The sequence below is a fragment of the Musca autumnalis genome, unplaced genomic scaffold (assembly GCF_047663935.1).
Source record: "Musca autumnalis isolate F117 unplaced genomic scaffold, ASM4766393v1 scaffold_1, whole genome shotgun sequence".
NCBI lineage: Eukaryota > Metazoa > Arthropoda > Insecta > Diptera > Muscidae > Musca > Musca autumnalis.
This window is the reverse complement of record NW_027411644.1, coordinates 204,503,360-204,519,465: the sequence shown is the minus strand read 5'-3', so window position 1 is coordinate 204,519,465 and position 16,106 is coordinate 204,503,360.

Genomic DNA, 16,106 nt, shown 5'->3' with positions numbered 1-16,106 from the left:
TGTGAGAAAATTCGTCCATATTGTCCCGTGTGCAATGCCAGATTGCTAAGCGAACCACCGACCACCAGCTCGTCAGGTGTGAGTACCAGATCCCAAACAAAGGGTTCATCGGTTCAACCAGCCGGTAACCAGACGAATGCTGAGCAATTAACCATTGCTGCACCTTTAAATGGGAGCGGTACTACCGACTCTGTGACCATTTGCCGGAGTGACTTGCAGGATATGGTAAATGCTATGATCTCAGCACAGCAAGCACAACTTTTAGCCAATTTGGAAGACCAGATTTCGCGTAAAGTCCAAAGCGGCATAGAATATAGGTTTTCGAGATTAGATCTAAATAGTCAGAGTTCTTCTTCCGCTGCTGCACAGACACGTCCTCAGCACACGCCCCCTGCACAAATGCAGACTTTACCCGCGGTGGAAGAGCGTACGTTCAGGGACATGTTTGGGATTCCGTTAAACCCTTCTCGGTCTAATGACCAGTTGAACACAAGTCGCTCAGCTCATATGACATCCCACAATTCCTCGTCTTCAGACCTTTCCTCTAGACCTGACAAGGTCCTTCATATTATGGCGAACTGGAGGATAAAGTTCACAGGCAATTCGAACGGACTAAGCGTGGAGAATTTTATCTATAGGGTAGAGGCTCTCACTTTTCAGACTCTCCACGGGGATTTTGACCTCCTGTGCCGTAACGCCAGTTCCTTGTTTGAAGGGAAAGCGGCAGATTGGTTTTGGCGATACCACCGATCTGTTCCCATTATGTCTTGGAGTGCTTTATGCAATGCACTTAGGCAGCACTATAGTGATTCCCGCTCAGACATCGATATAAGGGAGCTCATAAGGGACCGAAAGCAGAAAGCAGGTGAGACTTTCGATAGCTTCTATGATTCGGTAGTGGAGTTAACAGATCGATTGAAAGAACCCCTCTCGGATGATATGTTGGTAGAAATATTAAGGCGGAACTTGCTGCCAGAAATACAACATGAGATTCTTAATCTCAAGGTTACCTCGATACAGGATCTTAGAGACATCTGTAGGAGAAGGGAATTTTTTCTTCAGGATATCCGTCGTAAGCACGGAAGCGGATTGTCAAAACCCACGGTAGCAGGAAGAAAAGTGTATGGCCTGGAAGAAGTTGTATCTCAGGATGACGTGGAGGCGTTAGAGTCAGATAACAGTCCAATTTCAGCTCTATCGTTAAGTTGCTGGAACTGCCAACAACCTGGGCACCGGTACCAAGACTGTCTCTCCGATAGAACAGTATTTTGCTACGGTTGCGGGGCTCCAGACACCTATAAGCCCAATTGTAGAAAGTGTAACCCAAAAAACTACAGGTCGGGTGCACAGACCAGTGCACCGATTCGCCAATCCGAGCGGGATTAACCATTCTGAAAAGACCTGAAAGTAAGCCTTGTAAAGATATACCCGGATATGAAAACCATACTGTTGTTAGAATCAATAGTAATCACAATGACCCTGATATTACGACTTCAATTAGCCACCATTTTAAACCCTTACATGTTCGCATTAAGGAATATTACGAGACGAGGAATAGAATCTTCAACGAGGGAACAAAAGTAACAAGATCAGCTAAGCGGATCCGGGAGTTTTGGAAAAAGGTTAGGAGTTTTAACAAGAAATTTGTATGCTCTGTCCTGAATAAGCCCTCCGATGTTAGGCCCTATGCTGAGGTGGTCCTTTTTGGGGAAAAGATGCTAGGTCTGTTAGATACTGGTGCCTCTCTGAGCTGTATTGGTGCCAATGCTGCCAAAAGTTATTTAGAATCCAAGAAACATTATAGGAAATTGAAATCCTGCGTTAAGACAGCTGATGGCAATAGTCAAGCTATTGTAGGCTATGTTGAAACAAGGATAGTATTCAAAGGTACCGAAAAGGACATTACCATATTCATAATACCTACACTCGACAGGGATCTATTTTTAGGGGTTGATTTTTGGGATTTATTCGACCTGCTCCCCCCTGGATTAGTTCGTGATGAATATGTTTCCGATACTTTGTCAATGATAGCAGAAATCGTGCCTCAGATTGATCTTTCTGACACACAAAGACAGCAGTTGGATAGGGTGGTGGCCATGTTTCCTTCATTCGCCAAGCAAGGACTGGGGAAAACCCACATTTTGAACCATGTCATTGACACAGGTTCAGCCAAACCAATTAAACAGCGGCATTTCCCTGTCTCTCCCGCCGTGGAGAAGTTAATTTATGCCGAGCTGGACAGGATGATTGAGCTTGGTGTCATTGAAGAGTCAAATAGCCCTTGGTCATCCCCTGTGGTTCTTCACCGCAAACCAGGGAAAAACAGACTCTGTTTAGACAGTAGAAAATTAAACTCCGTTACGGTTGGGGATGCTTACCCCTTACCTCACATTGATGGTATATTAAGCCGTCTACCAAAAGCCGAATTTATTACAGCCTTAGATCTGAAGGATGCCTTTTGGCAGATTCCTTTAGATCAGCGGTCAAGAGAGAAAACAGCATTCACCGTTCCTGGGAGACCGTTGTATCATTACACGGTTATGCCCTTTGGCCTTTGTAATGCGCCTCAGACTATGTCGCGTCTGATGGATAAGGTCATACCACCGGCTCTCAGGACGGAGGTGTTCGTTTATCTCGACGACTTGCTGATCATATCGGAGTCTTTCGAAAGGCATCTAGACGTTTTAAGGCTTGTGGCTGGTAAGATAAGGGAATCCGGTTTAACCATCAATGTGGAAAAAAGTAAGTTTTGCGTATCGGAAGTGAGGTACCTTGGTCACTTGGTTGGAGGGGGTGTTATAAGAACGGACCCAGACAAGGTATCGGCTATCACCGATTTTCCTATCCCACAATCCGTGAAGCAAGTAAGACGATTCCTGGGGATGACCGGCTGGTATAGGAAGTTCATCAGGGATTACGCTGCGATAGCCACGCCTCTCACTGATTTGACTAAAACAAAGCGTAAATTTATTTGGAGTAATGAAGCTCAAGAATCCTTTGAAGCTTTGAAAGCCTGTTTGAGCACCGCTCCAGTTTTACATAGCCCAGATTTCTCACAGCCGTTTTTCATACACTGTGACGCTAGTAAAACTGGTATAGGAGGTGTATTGGTTCAGAAAGATGCGGAGGGCGAAGAGTTTCCTATTGCCTTCATGTCAAAGAAACTCAACCAAGCCCAACGTAACTATTCGGTGACCGAACAGGAATGCTTAGCAGCGATGTTAAGCATCAAAAAATTCAGAGCGTATGTGGAAGGACATGAGTTCACAGTAATCACTGACCATGCGTCATTGAAGTGGCTCATGTCCCAAACAGACCTCAGTACGCGGCTTGCTCGATGGGCCTTGAAGCTTCAAGGGTACAAGTTTTCCATACAACATAGGCGTGGCTGTCAAAATGTGGTCCCTGATGCTCTTTCTAGGACCAACACGGATGATCTATCAGCTTTGCATGTAGCAGCTCTGTTTGACTCGGAAAAAGTTAGTTCTCCTGATTCTCAGCTTTCTATAGGGTTGTTTGTTGATCTTGACTCCGATCATTTCAAATCCACTAATTACAAACAGCTCTTGAAAAATGTTGAGAAAACGTTAGATAAAATGCCAGATTTGAAAATAGTGGACGGTTTTCTTTACAGGCGCATGGAGCATGCGACTGGCGAACAGGTTCAGGACGATCTGTCATGGAAACTATGGATCCCTCAAGAAATGGTGCCTGATGTGTTAAAGCGTGCTCATGATGATCCATTGTCATCTCACGGAGGGATCAATAAGACATTGAATTTATTGAGAAAATTCTATTTTTGGCCGAACATGGTTGTTGATGTGAAGGATTATATCAACAATTGTGATGTATGCAAGGCTACGAAGCACCCGAATCAACCACTTAGACCTCCAATGGGCAAAATGTCGGAAACCCATAGATTTTTCCAAAAGTTATACATAGACTTTTTGGGGCCATATCCGAGGTCTAAAGCAGGTAACATAGGGATCTTCGTAGTTCTTGACCATTTCACAAAATTTCCTTTCTTGAAACCGGTGAGAAAATTTTCAGCCGAATATGTTGTCGAGTTTATGGAAAATGAACTTTTTAATACCTATGGGGTGCCGGAGTCCGTGGTATCTGACAATGGATCTCAATTTAGGTCGAACCAGTTTAGAGACTTTCTTAAGAAATATGGTGTCAGACACATTTTTACAGCCATTCATGCTCCACAGGCAAATGCCTCCGAGCGAGTAAATAGATCCGTTCTTTCAGCCATAAAGTCATATGTATCCCCTGACCAGAAGAATTGGGACCAGATGCTCGGCAGCATTTGCTGTGCCCTTCGCTCTACATTACACACGGCCATTGGTACTTCACCGTACTACATGGTTTTTGGTCAACATATGATAACCAATGGTGCAACCTACCCTCTCTTACGACAGCTGAATATGCTAGAAGACAGGACTGTCAGATTTAATAAGGATGATTCTCTCGCGATAGTTGGCAGTAAAGCCAAAGAGGTTAAGAAAAAGCAATTCGAAAGAAATCAAAGGATTTATAATCTAAGGGCAAGAGAGATAGCCTATGACGTTGGCCAGGAGGTGTTCCGACGTAATTTTAGGCAGAGCAATTTCACACAAGGGTATAACTCGAAACTTGCTCCGACTTTTCTGAAAGCTCGAATCCGCCGAAAGCTTGGAAGTTCAAATTACGAAGTCGAAGATCTTCAAGGTAACTTTGTAGGTGTCTATCATGCCAAGGACCTGAGGCAATAGGCATGTTGGTTGCAAGCGGTATCAGCTTTGGCTGTGACAGTTTGTACACCCCCAAAGTCTGATTTTGGCTGGGGGGAGTTGTAATGGCGCTTGCTGTTTCCTTTATGATTTTTCCGCTGTTACGATTTTCATACTTTTGTGATTTAATTCATTTTCTGTAGTGGATTTGAAATTGGCTCTGTAACGGTTCTGCAACAGGCGACCTCTGTTGTAAAAAAGTCATGTATGAAGAATGGAAAATTACCTATCGCATCGTTGACTTTCTACCAAGATTTTCATTTTTTATGGTTCTGCCAATTCCTGGAATGATTAGGTTAGCGGAAAAGCATTATGGAGGTTTTTAAGTCTAATTTGTCAAGCCGTCGTTCATTTCATCTTCTGCAAGTCATTGCATTAATATCAAAAAGTGGTCTTAGATTTGAAATAAATCAATTTAAATTTATCGCTGTTACATCACGGATCATCCAGTGTGATTTATTTTTCTATTATTATTTTTTTTTTTTGAGCGGTATTTTCTTATCCTTTGTAAGTAGCACATAAAATTGTTACAAATCTTTTTGCAATTCACCTCTAAAATTGCCTATTTCGCGCAGATAAAATCTCTCCTAACCTTATAAACGGAATTCATTATAAGGTTACATCACTAACCAATAGTTTATTTGGGGTTTGTACGTGTGTTAATCTGCGGTTCCGAATTCTCCTTGGTAAATATTTAATTTGTTTCTTCGTACATATACCGTTCTCTTATTTTTAATTTATCGCTTTGTTAGGTATAAATCGATTTCGTTGAAGGCTTGATGAATGTTCAGACCTACATGTTGCTAGCTTTGTGCATTTACCCTACGTCTGCCGCTAGTGTTTGTGACTCAGTCAAACTCAGTTTCAATCGATTTCTGATTTCATCAACACGTCTGCCATAACGAAGTAGAAATTATTGAAGTGGAAGAAAATTAAAGAAGAACTCAGTTAAAGAAATCCAGAATTCGAAGCTTTACAGTGATAATCTTGCTAAAGATCGGCAAAGGAAAAATCTGGCATATCATACGTGGAATTTGTGATGTGACTTGGAATTGTGTCCAGAAAGTGAAACTAAAGGTTGTCAATTCGGAGCGAAGCCATTGGTGAAAAAAAATGAAGTATAAAATTTATGAAGCATAAGTGACATCAAAAGTGCTAGTCAAGTTTTCAATTCGTATTGCATAATGAATTAAATGATTAAGAGTTTAGAAACCGTGTTCTAGCCACTAAAATCTAACATTCAGTTTAAAATTTTTATTACATACTTGATCTCCATTACCTCTAATTCAAAACCAGTTTCAAGTATTATTTCATTTGTTTAACTTATCCCTTCATACACTTGATATTGTTCTTCCTGATTGATTGTTCGAGAATTTGCATACAGAAAGTGATACAAGAATTTTGTTGTTACCGTTTGCATTTGGAGGAACATTGCCAGATATACCAACGTACGCACATATTGTTTACATTTTATGACTTGTAATGATCATTTGCAGTAGGCTTCAGCCTCATTGAAACCTACTGTTATTACACATTTTAGTTTGGCGCTGTTCTTGTCAAAATGCTAAACATTAATAGTGAACAATGTTAAAATTAGGCACTTTGAATGTGTTAGTGGAATGTTGCTGAAGTTATTTGTCAGCATCATTCCTCTTTGTTCAGCAACATTTATAAGATCTCTTTAATTTATCTTCACAGCAAGTTTTCTCTGAGAATATATGTGTTTGAGAGAACATCACATCCTCTCTCTTCTTTAAGCTCTTAATATCATTGTTTGACAGATCTGCCGATTACCCCTGCGCTTGAAGGTACTTTCAACGAAGGAGACCAAAACAAACGGAGTAAGTCAATGAACTATTATTTTTCATGTTTTGTTTACATATGCCTAAAGAAGAGATAATACAAGAAGTGACCGTATGAGATAATTACTTGTCAGTAACCAGCAAGTTCATAACTTTTGTGTGATTCTAGTTGGATACTGACGAGTTATGTTTTGATTGCTGTAGTTACGATTAAATTATAATTTCAACTGCTCTATCTACGATTTAGTAGATCAATATTCTATTGAGTTCGGTTATTTAAAGTATAAAGGAAATCATATGGTCAACTTTTTTTGTTGTTTATAGTGACTGCGCTGTGAAAACTATAGCTTATTAATGTTGACATTTAATTTTGTTTTCCTTTTCAACTGATGAACTAGAATAATTACTAATTAATTTTGAAATGCTCAAAGAGACGTAATCTATTCAAAGTATTAATTTAGAGAAAATAAGGCTCAGAAATTGAAGTTTTATTAATTGATATTTAGACTTATGTAAGTAAGATATTTAAAACATAGATATAAGACTAATTTTCATTGGTTTTTTTTTTTCTTTGTTCTGCCAATGACACATTTTTCTTGTTTGGAATTTGATAGATTTAAAAATAACTATTATCTCGATGTTAAGAGGTCTTTATGAATAGATTTTAATGTATTTTAATAAAGAGAATATGAAGTTTGAGTAGGCAGAAGAGAAGATCTGTTTGATGACTTTCTAATGTAGACTTGGTTCGATTACATCTAAATATGGGGTTGCAACACAGAATATGGGTTGGGGCAGGATGCCACATGTTGCAACCATGGTTGGGTGGGCTGTAGCGCAACAAAAACATCATGTTGCAGAACATCATTTGGGTTCTCTTTTCCTTTGATATCTATCCCTCTCACGTATTTTGGCTGAATTCGAACTCTTCTTTTGCATGTGTGTGAACGTTTTTTTCATCTCCTTATTCTGTTAACATTGTTAACAGATACTATATTCTATGTTTCCGTTTCCTTTTCATTTTCAGCAACACTTACTCTTTGTATGTGTTGATGGCAAATAATGCACGCAAACTATTTATATTTATCTGTAGGCCGTGACAAGAGGATATTGGCGAATATTAGACCCCCCCTTCCGACGAGCCACAAGGCCGGATCCAAGCGTGCTTCCCAAATTCTCAGCAACACCAGTCACGTTTTCCTAGGTTGTATGCTACAAAGCCCTCAATACAATGATGCATATACTGCCAATAGATCTACACATCAAAGCAACTGCGGCCTGCAATGCTGCAAGGCTACGTGCTCTAGGAACGTGGAGAGACAGAGCTTACGGACATGCCTGTGTGCTTCTCAAACTACCAAGAAAAATAGCAACTAAAGCTGATTACTGCACACCTGCAATAACTTTTGATCAGCCTTTTAAAGTTAAATTTCCAAGCAGGAAAGAATGGAAAAATAGAACTCCACTGACGGGGTACGACATCAGTGTATACACGGACGGCTCTAAGATGAATTGTGGAGTCGGCTCTGGTGTCTACTCGGAAGAAGCAAACATATCTAAATCCACAAAGCTACCTGATGATTGCAGTGTGATACTGGCTATAAAGGAAGCTTGTAATATACTTCTACAGCACCCCTCACCAAACTCAATAGGAATTTTTGTCGACAGTCAAGCGGCGCTCCTAGCATTGAAGTCAAACATTGTCTCATCAAAGCTGGTGAAGGAATGTAAAGAAGAACTTGCTAAGCTAGGGCTTCTGACCAGAGTAGTTCTTACTTGGATCCCAGGTCATAAGGGTCTTGTTGGAAACGAAAAAGCAGACGAACTAGCTAGAGCGGGATCTGCCTCTAACGAACTTCCAAGGGCGTCAGTCGCAACACCAATGGGAGTAGTTAAAGGGGATATCTTCAAATACTATCTTTCACAAGCAAAGATCAGATAGGACAAGACTGAAACCTGCAAAATATCAAAATCTACATGGCCACACTACAACATCAAACGTACAAAGTTCCTGATTAGCCAAAATCGACGGAACCTGGCAAGACTAATTGCGGTGCTAACCGGTCATTGGGCCATTGGTAACCATGCAAAGCGCTTACATATTCCACACAATGACTACTGTCGCAGCTGCGGAAACGAAGAAGAGGAAGAAACGGTTGAACACCTCCTCTGTTCCTGCCCTGCACAATTGCAAAGAAGATTTAAAACTCTTGGACGACCGTTCCCACACGATCTTGCTGAGACAACCGAACTAGGTCTGGGGGACCTTCTGAGGTTTCTCAATTTATCAGGCTGGATATAATTTACCAACATATAACGGAATAACAATCTCTACCCGAGTGGTGTGGTTTTCAAAACGGTATATTTTAACATACTAATTGAGGCTATGAAGATTATAGCCACCACGTAAACCAACCAACCAATATCGGTACCACCCGATTTTCTGTATTTTGAGGATTTCAACCGAATCACTTGTAGATTGACGTTTGGGGTTCCCAGTGGTTACAAAATATCGACTCCAAAAATTGTCAGCATATGTGCACGTTTTGGTATAACTCCCATATAACGGATCCTACCGATTTTTGGTATTTGGCGGATTTTAGCTAAAATTTTTTACCGAACTGCCTGTAAATTGACGTTTGGGGTTCCCAGTCACAAAATATCTCCTACAAAGATTGTCAACATATGTATGTAAGTCAACATTTTGGTATAGCTCCCATATAACGGTTCCTCCAGATTTTAGGTATTTTGAGGATTTTAGGTACAATTTTCAACAGAACTACCTATAATTTGACAATTGGGGTTCCTAGTGATCACAAAACATATGTATGTATCCACCAACAACTGTGAACAAAGGCCCATGCTTTGGTATATACCCCATATAACGGATCCTCCAGATTTTTGGTATTTTAAGGATTTTAACTACAAGTTTTGACGGAACTATCTGTAAAGGTAAAATAAATATTTCTTCGTGCAAAATTGTTGACAGAAAATAAAATATTCCGTTTTTGTTCAGAATATTTTATTATTATTTTTGTTTGCCTGGCCGAACTTAACGCTTTTTTGCTTGTTTTTTTTTTTTGAGAAATCAGTTATGGGATTTTAAAAATATATTGATAGTGTAGAACAAAAAAAAAATTAACATTTAGTGTTACTATTAACAAAAGCTTCATTATAAACACTGAATTCCAATAACAGCTAAATATTCATCGAATTTTAAGGGCCTATGGAAAAATGATTTTAGTTTCCGACATACTAGCTTAAGTTCTCAACTCTGCATACACATATTATAAAATATGTTGTATCTAAATGTTCAATTTGAATATTGCATAAGTCTGAGTTTTTTAAGATTCTGAAAATTAATTATTTTTTCTTCTTCCTTACAAGTAAATATGTATGTCATTTTTTTCCGGATTAAATTCCAAACTTACTGGCTGTTTGTATTTTCCTTCAATCTCTTTTGACTTTTTTGTGCTCGGGTTTTATGAAAACTTTAAAACTTTTCCAGGGTTTAAATGGGATGTTGCACTTTCTTTTCAATTTGCAGCAGTAGAGAGCTTCGTTCGTCTATTTTTTCCTATACTTATATTCAGCTGAGCTTATGAAAACGACAACGACAACGAACAAAAATGATTAAAGCGTATTTTCTATAAAAGTAAGTACTTGCAAATCCTTTAAAGAATATACTGTCAAGTGAGTAACCAAAACCCCCAAAAACTGGCAAACATACACACACAAGCCGACATTCAGGACAGTGCATTCACTATTTTTGTGAACAAACATAAATACGTACACGGACATACGCATATCCGAAGGATATGTGGGTAACTTTATACTACTGTATGTATGTATGTTTGTGGAATAGCATAGCTCTTATACCAATGCAAACACTTTGGATATGAAAACATTGTTTAGAAATATGTGTGTGTTTGCATATAACACACACATGCATCCATACAAACATCAACACAGACGAAGAGAACATTGAAGATGACAAAATCCGTAGAAGAATAAGAAAACACTGCTGCAATATATGAAATGAAATGTATTAAAAGCCGACATACAAACACATACTCGAACTACTTATGCATAAGTGACATTAGGAGAAAGCTCTTGAAGAAGGAGACGTCGAAAATAGAAAAAACGATTGCAACAGAGGACAAGCTAGATGAAATCACAAAAAATAACGCAGCCTGAAAAAAACACTTTGCCAAAAACCCATCATTGAAACCACCAACTCACTATAAGCCAGTGTCGCATACGCTTGCTCGTAGTGAAATTGCAGCCAGTGAAAGGAAACAGACTTGGTCCCATACATACACCCACACACACACACATATACATAGACTTGTAGAATGACAGCAACAGTGCAAATGCGAAACAGGCCTTTATCGATTCACACAAGACACATTCAACACGGATGTAGAAAAAGGACTTATGGTTAAAGACTTGCTTTTTCTCCATCACATCAGGGGATATGCAATCATCAGGCGGATTTCCATAAGCATTAAGCAACGGAAAAGAAATGCACTATAAAAAAGAAATTGTTTGGTTTGCTGTTTTTTTGTTTTAGGTAAAATATCTATTGGGGTGATGGAAAATTACCACAATTAATATTTATGGAAAGAGGAGGGGGAAAGTAGAGAGAAAATTAAGAAATTTAAATAAATGGGAGGAGATTAGTTGTCGGAAAATATGTACACATGACTACATAAGACTAGCTGAGAAATCATGAGAGACGAATTATTGGCTCGTTGATCTTAATGTTAACTAGACAACCAAACATTTTAAAACGATCTTTGGGCAGCACTTAACAGCACTTAACTACAAGCGATATGTTGAACATAGTGAGGGAGCATCAGTCATTGTAATTGTTGATGATCTGGGTTTAAAATAAATATAAATAAAAACAAGTAAAAAGTCGTTAAGTTCGGCCGGGCCGAACTTTTTATACCCTCCACCATAAAATAGTCTTAATTAAAATGGAATAATTAGTGTCCTTTCACAATTTTAGGTGGAAAAAATTTCGACCATGGATAGATACACCAATTGTCTAAATTATCAAATCTAATCTAAAAAATGTGTTCAGCCAGGTGAAAGGTACCACCTACGGGACAATATCAAAGTGTCAACCTATTTTTATAATTTTTGGTGGAAAAGTTTTGTAACTGCAGAGAACCTCAAAAGTCAAATTAAATGAGGGTAGTTCCATCAAACAATGTAGACCCTCAAAATGCCGAAAATCGGGAGATACCGTTATATAGGAGCTATACGAAAAGATGGACCTATGTTGACGAATATTAGTGAAGAAGTTTCGTGATCACTGAAAATTCAAATGTCAAATTATAGCTAGGTCGATTAAAAATTGTTGCTAAAATTCTCAAAATACCGAAAAGCGGGGGTATCGTTATATGGGGGCTTTACCAAACCATGGACCTATGTTGGCGACGTTCGGTGGAGAAGTTTGATGACCACTGAGAACCTCAAATGTCAATTTACAGCTAGTGCGGGTGAAAATTGTAGCTACAATTCTCAAAATACCTAAATCGGGAGGTACCGTTATATGGGGGCTATACCAATACAAGGACCTATGCCTATATCCTTTGGGATATAAGTTTGTTGATTACTAGGAACCCTAAATGTCAAATTATAACTAATTCGGTTCGAAAATGTGACTAAAAACTTCAAAATACCTCAAATCGGTAGGTACCGTTATATGGGGCCTATACCAAAACGTTGACCGATATAGCCCATCATCGAACTTGACCTGCCTGCAAACAAAAGACGTATCTTCCCAAAATTTCAGCGTCCTATCTCCATTTTTGTGGATCTAGAGTGATTACCACAGACGGACGGAGGTACACAGATCGACTCAGAATTTTACGTTGATCAAGAATATATATACTTTATAGGGTCGCAAATGATGATTTCAATGCGTTACAAACGGAAAAACAAACTTAATAAACCCTCCATACTATGATGGAGGGTATAAAAATCAAATTTAGTTCGTTGGTAATGACATCAGTTGAGAACGGCAGGACCGATTTCGATTTTTTTTTGTAAAATGTGCGCCATAACCCGACTTGGGTTTTTATGCAACTTTCGCCCACTTTTTTTGAATTTTTATAATTTCTACAAAAATTGCTGAACCAATTTTCCTGAAATTGCCAGGGAATGTACACCGATGGCCCCCGGTTAAAATAGCCTACAAATTTAGTTGAATTTCGGAAGGGGCGGGGTACTTCCGCCTATATCTATATAAATGAAAATCAAATGTCGTTCGTTGGCAATGACATCAGTTGAGAACGGCTGGACCGATTTGGAAAATTCTTAGCTTTTATGCAAAAAAAAAAAATTTGACCACGTCCAAATTTCTACAAAAACTACTGAACTGATTATACTGAAATTGTCATTGAATGTACAGGGATGGGTCCCATTTAGAACAAAAACAATTTAACACAATAATTACGAATATATCGGTTTGGAAATTAATTTGCGAGCAAATTGTGGTTGTGACTCCGAACTTTGATACTTATTTGGGACAAAACTTGACCACGCCCACTTTTTAAAATATGTTACATCCACAAAACTACAGAACCGTTTTTCTTGAAATTTTCGGGGAATGTACAGGGATGGCCCCCGAAATAGGTTACATATTTATTGAAAAAACGCAATATGTATCTGCAAATATTACGAATGTATCGGTTTAAAAATATATGAATTAATCTACAAGCCAGGTACTTCTTTGGAGCCTAAAGACCGGAATACGCGTGCTTTCTATACCCTACACCACTATGTGGAAAGGGCAAAATGTTTTGGGAAAAATTCATGTAGCACCGCGATATATTCGTTTGAGACCCCCATGGTGGTATAGCAATTTTCATATCTCGACGAGATAAAGCGATTTTGGGATGTGTGTCCGTCCGTCTGTCCATTATAAATTGCAATTAAACTCCAGGCCGCAATTATGGACCGATAGTCACGAAATTTTACATGGATGTCGGCTTCAGACTAGAATAGACACCTATTGTTATTGGTGATGATCGTAAAATATTTAGCGGATGAAATGGACTAAATTGAAAATAAGTTTTTTGTGAAAATTGTGAAAATTTTTAATATACAACTTAAATCTTCATTTCATGAAGAAACATTTCGCCCATGTGAGTCATATTTGGAAGACGACCTCTCGACCTTCCCATCCATGCACATTATGTTGATGTACTAGGTCAGATAACAGAGCTACAGCCTAATATATACAGTTAGTTTTTTTATAGTGTAATCATAAAGACGCTAGAGGTCGCAATGAAATTTTGCACGAGGTAAGAGCTTAGGTCGAAGAAGATGCAAACAATTTTGGACGATGATCAGATATTATTTAGCGCGGAAAATGGACCATTACTTTCGCATGAACAATATAAAAAATTAATTTGGTCCATATTTTAATTCCTGATGAGCATACGAGGGGCACTAAAAACCTTCTGGTCTAGGCAACACGCAGTGTCACCAGGCGTCATTTGACATTTTTTGGAAATTTGACAGTTTTTAACCAAAAGTTACTTAGGACAGTTTGACATGCGACCATGTGTTGGGTTGTTTTCAATGGCTTGATTGAGACTCCCCCAAAACATGGTTTTTGAACGCTTTTACAGCATCTTCTGGCGACAAAAATTGTTGACCACGCCTTTTTTCTTGATATGTTGCAATCAAATGAAGTCATTGGTTCCCCAGTCAGGGCTGAACGGCACGTGACCGATCAATTCCACGTTTTGTCCGGTCAAACAGGCGCTGGTGTGAATCGATGTGTGATTCGATTTCTCTTGTTCCTTTTTCGAATTTCTCAGGAGACTTCAGGCAAACAAATTGTAGTTTAACACTCAGAATTAACCGTCCCACAGTGGATCCACCCATTGGCCAAAAATAAAAAATTAATGTCAAAATTTTGGTACAACATCTGGCAAATCTGACAGCTATGACATGGACCTTTTTAAAAATATATAAGTTTTTGTTTTATTCGAACGCGTTCATCTTAAGAATAGCTTCAAAAATCAGAACATTTGACTGATATTTTTGTTGTGAGTACAACCTATATTTTAAGTGCAAGTAAATATATTCAAAATATCGCGAATCTTGCACGTATAGCTTATATTATAGTGGATTTTGAAGGTGGAGGTAATAGCTGATTTTTCATTGAAAAATAGTGTTTTAGCGTGTTGTGGAATTCTAGTTAACTGCATATTTTCTTAGTGTATTTTGTAATGCCAATTCGATCATATACTTAAATTTTGCCTAAGGTTTTAGTCATGCTGCCCACCAGTGCCCACCTCGAGAACAATTTTCCAAAGTAGTTTATGGGGTTAAGATTATTCAGTATTAAAATCAGCTGCCATCTAGTGCCAGACTGTAAATGGTGGGCCGCTGACTAAAGCTGCCCTATGGATATATTAGCGTATAACTCTTTTATCTGGCCACGTACATTAAAATAATTGATATCAGTGGCAAGATGATGAAATCTTCTTCCAAATTTGTCTTTCGTTGGCGTACGTGCCTTCCAGTAAGAACGCTATAAGATCAGTATAACTGCATAAAACAATTTTTACCGTATACCCCCTCCAGAAGGGAAAGGGGGAGAATGTTACGCTCGTGGTTTCTTAAAACACTCTTCACAGCAGCACAAAGCTGTGACCGGCGCAATGGCTTGATTTGTACACTATAAATATTTTTGGCCACTTTCTCCATACAAGTCAGTGGATCCACTTGTCCTACATATCTCAAGCCGTATAGTCGCCACACAGTCAGTTTTGTCTTCTGCCATGAACAACTTTCGTTGGATTGGGCTCTCTTTCGAAAACCCAAATGGTCGATTCCTGTTTTGTTTCGGGCTCCTAAGCATAGATCTTAGTTTCGTCGTCTGTGACGATCTTATAAATGTCGTTTGAAGCACCGCGATCTTTTTATACACATTTTTTTGCACAAATCCACAAGAGCTGTTTTGAGCGATTTACAGCCAGAAAAAAATCCCTTTTTTGCGGCCAGGTGTTCATGCAATATTAAATATTAATTGGTGGAAGAAATGCCCAAGGATGCCTCTGTCTCATGGTATATAACATGGCGATCATGCATTATCCGTTCACGCACGGCTTAATTTTTTTCTGACACAACGGGCGATTTTGAGCGACCCTCACGACTTTAGTTTTTTTTGCGAGTGTCGGCCACGATTGAAATCATTAAGCCCGTTTTTCATAGTGATAAAGCATGGCCCTTTATCGACATACACAGATTAAATTTGATCGATGCACTCTTGCCGTGATTACCCAGGTCAAAATTTGTGAAAAATTATAGGACGAAAATGTTCACAAGTAAATTCCATTTTTTTTACAAGGTGATTTGTTCAAGTCACTGTAAACAACACAACACATGGTCGTATGGCAAACTGTCCTGAGTACGCTTAGACTAAAAATTGTCAAACTTAAAAAATGTCAAATGACGCCTGGCAACACTGCGTGAAGGTTTTTAGTGTCCCTCGTATACC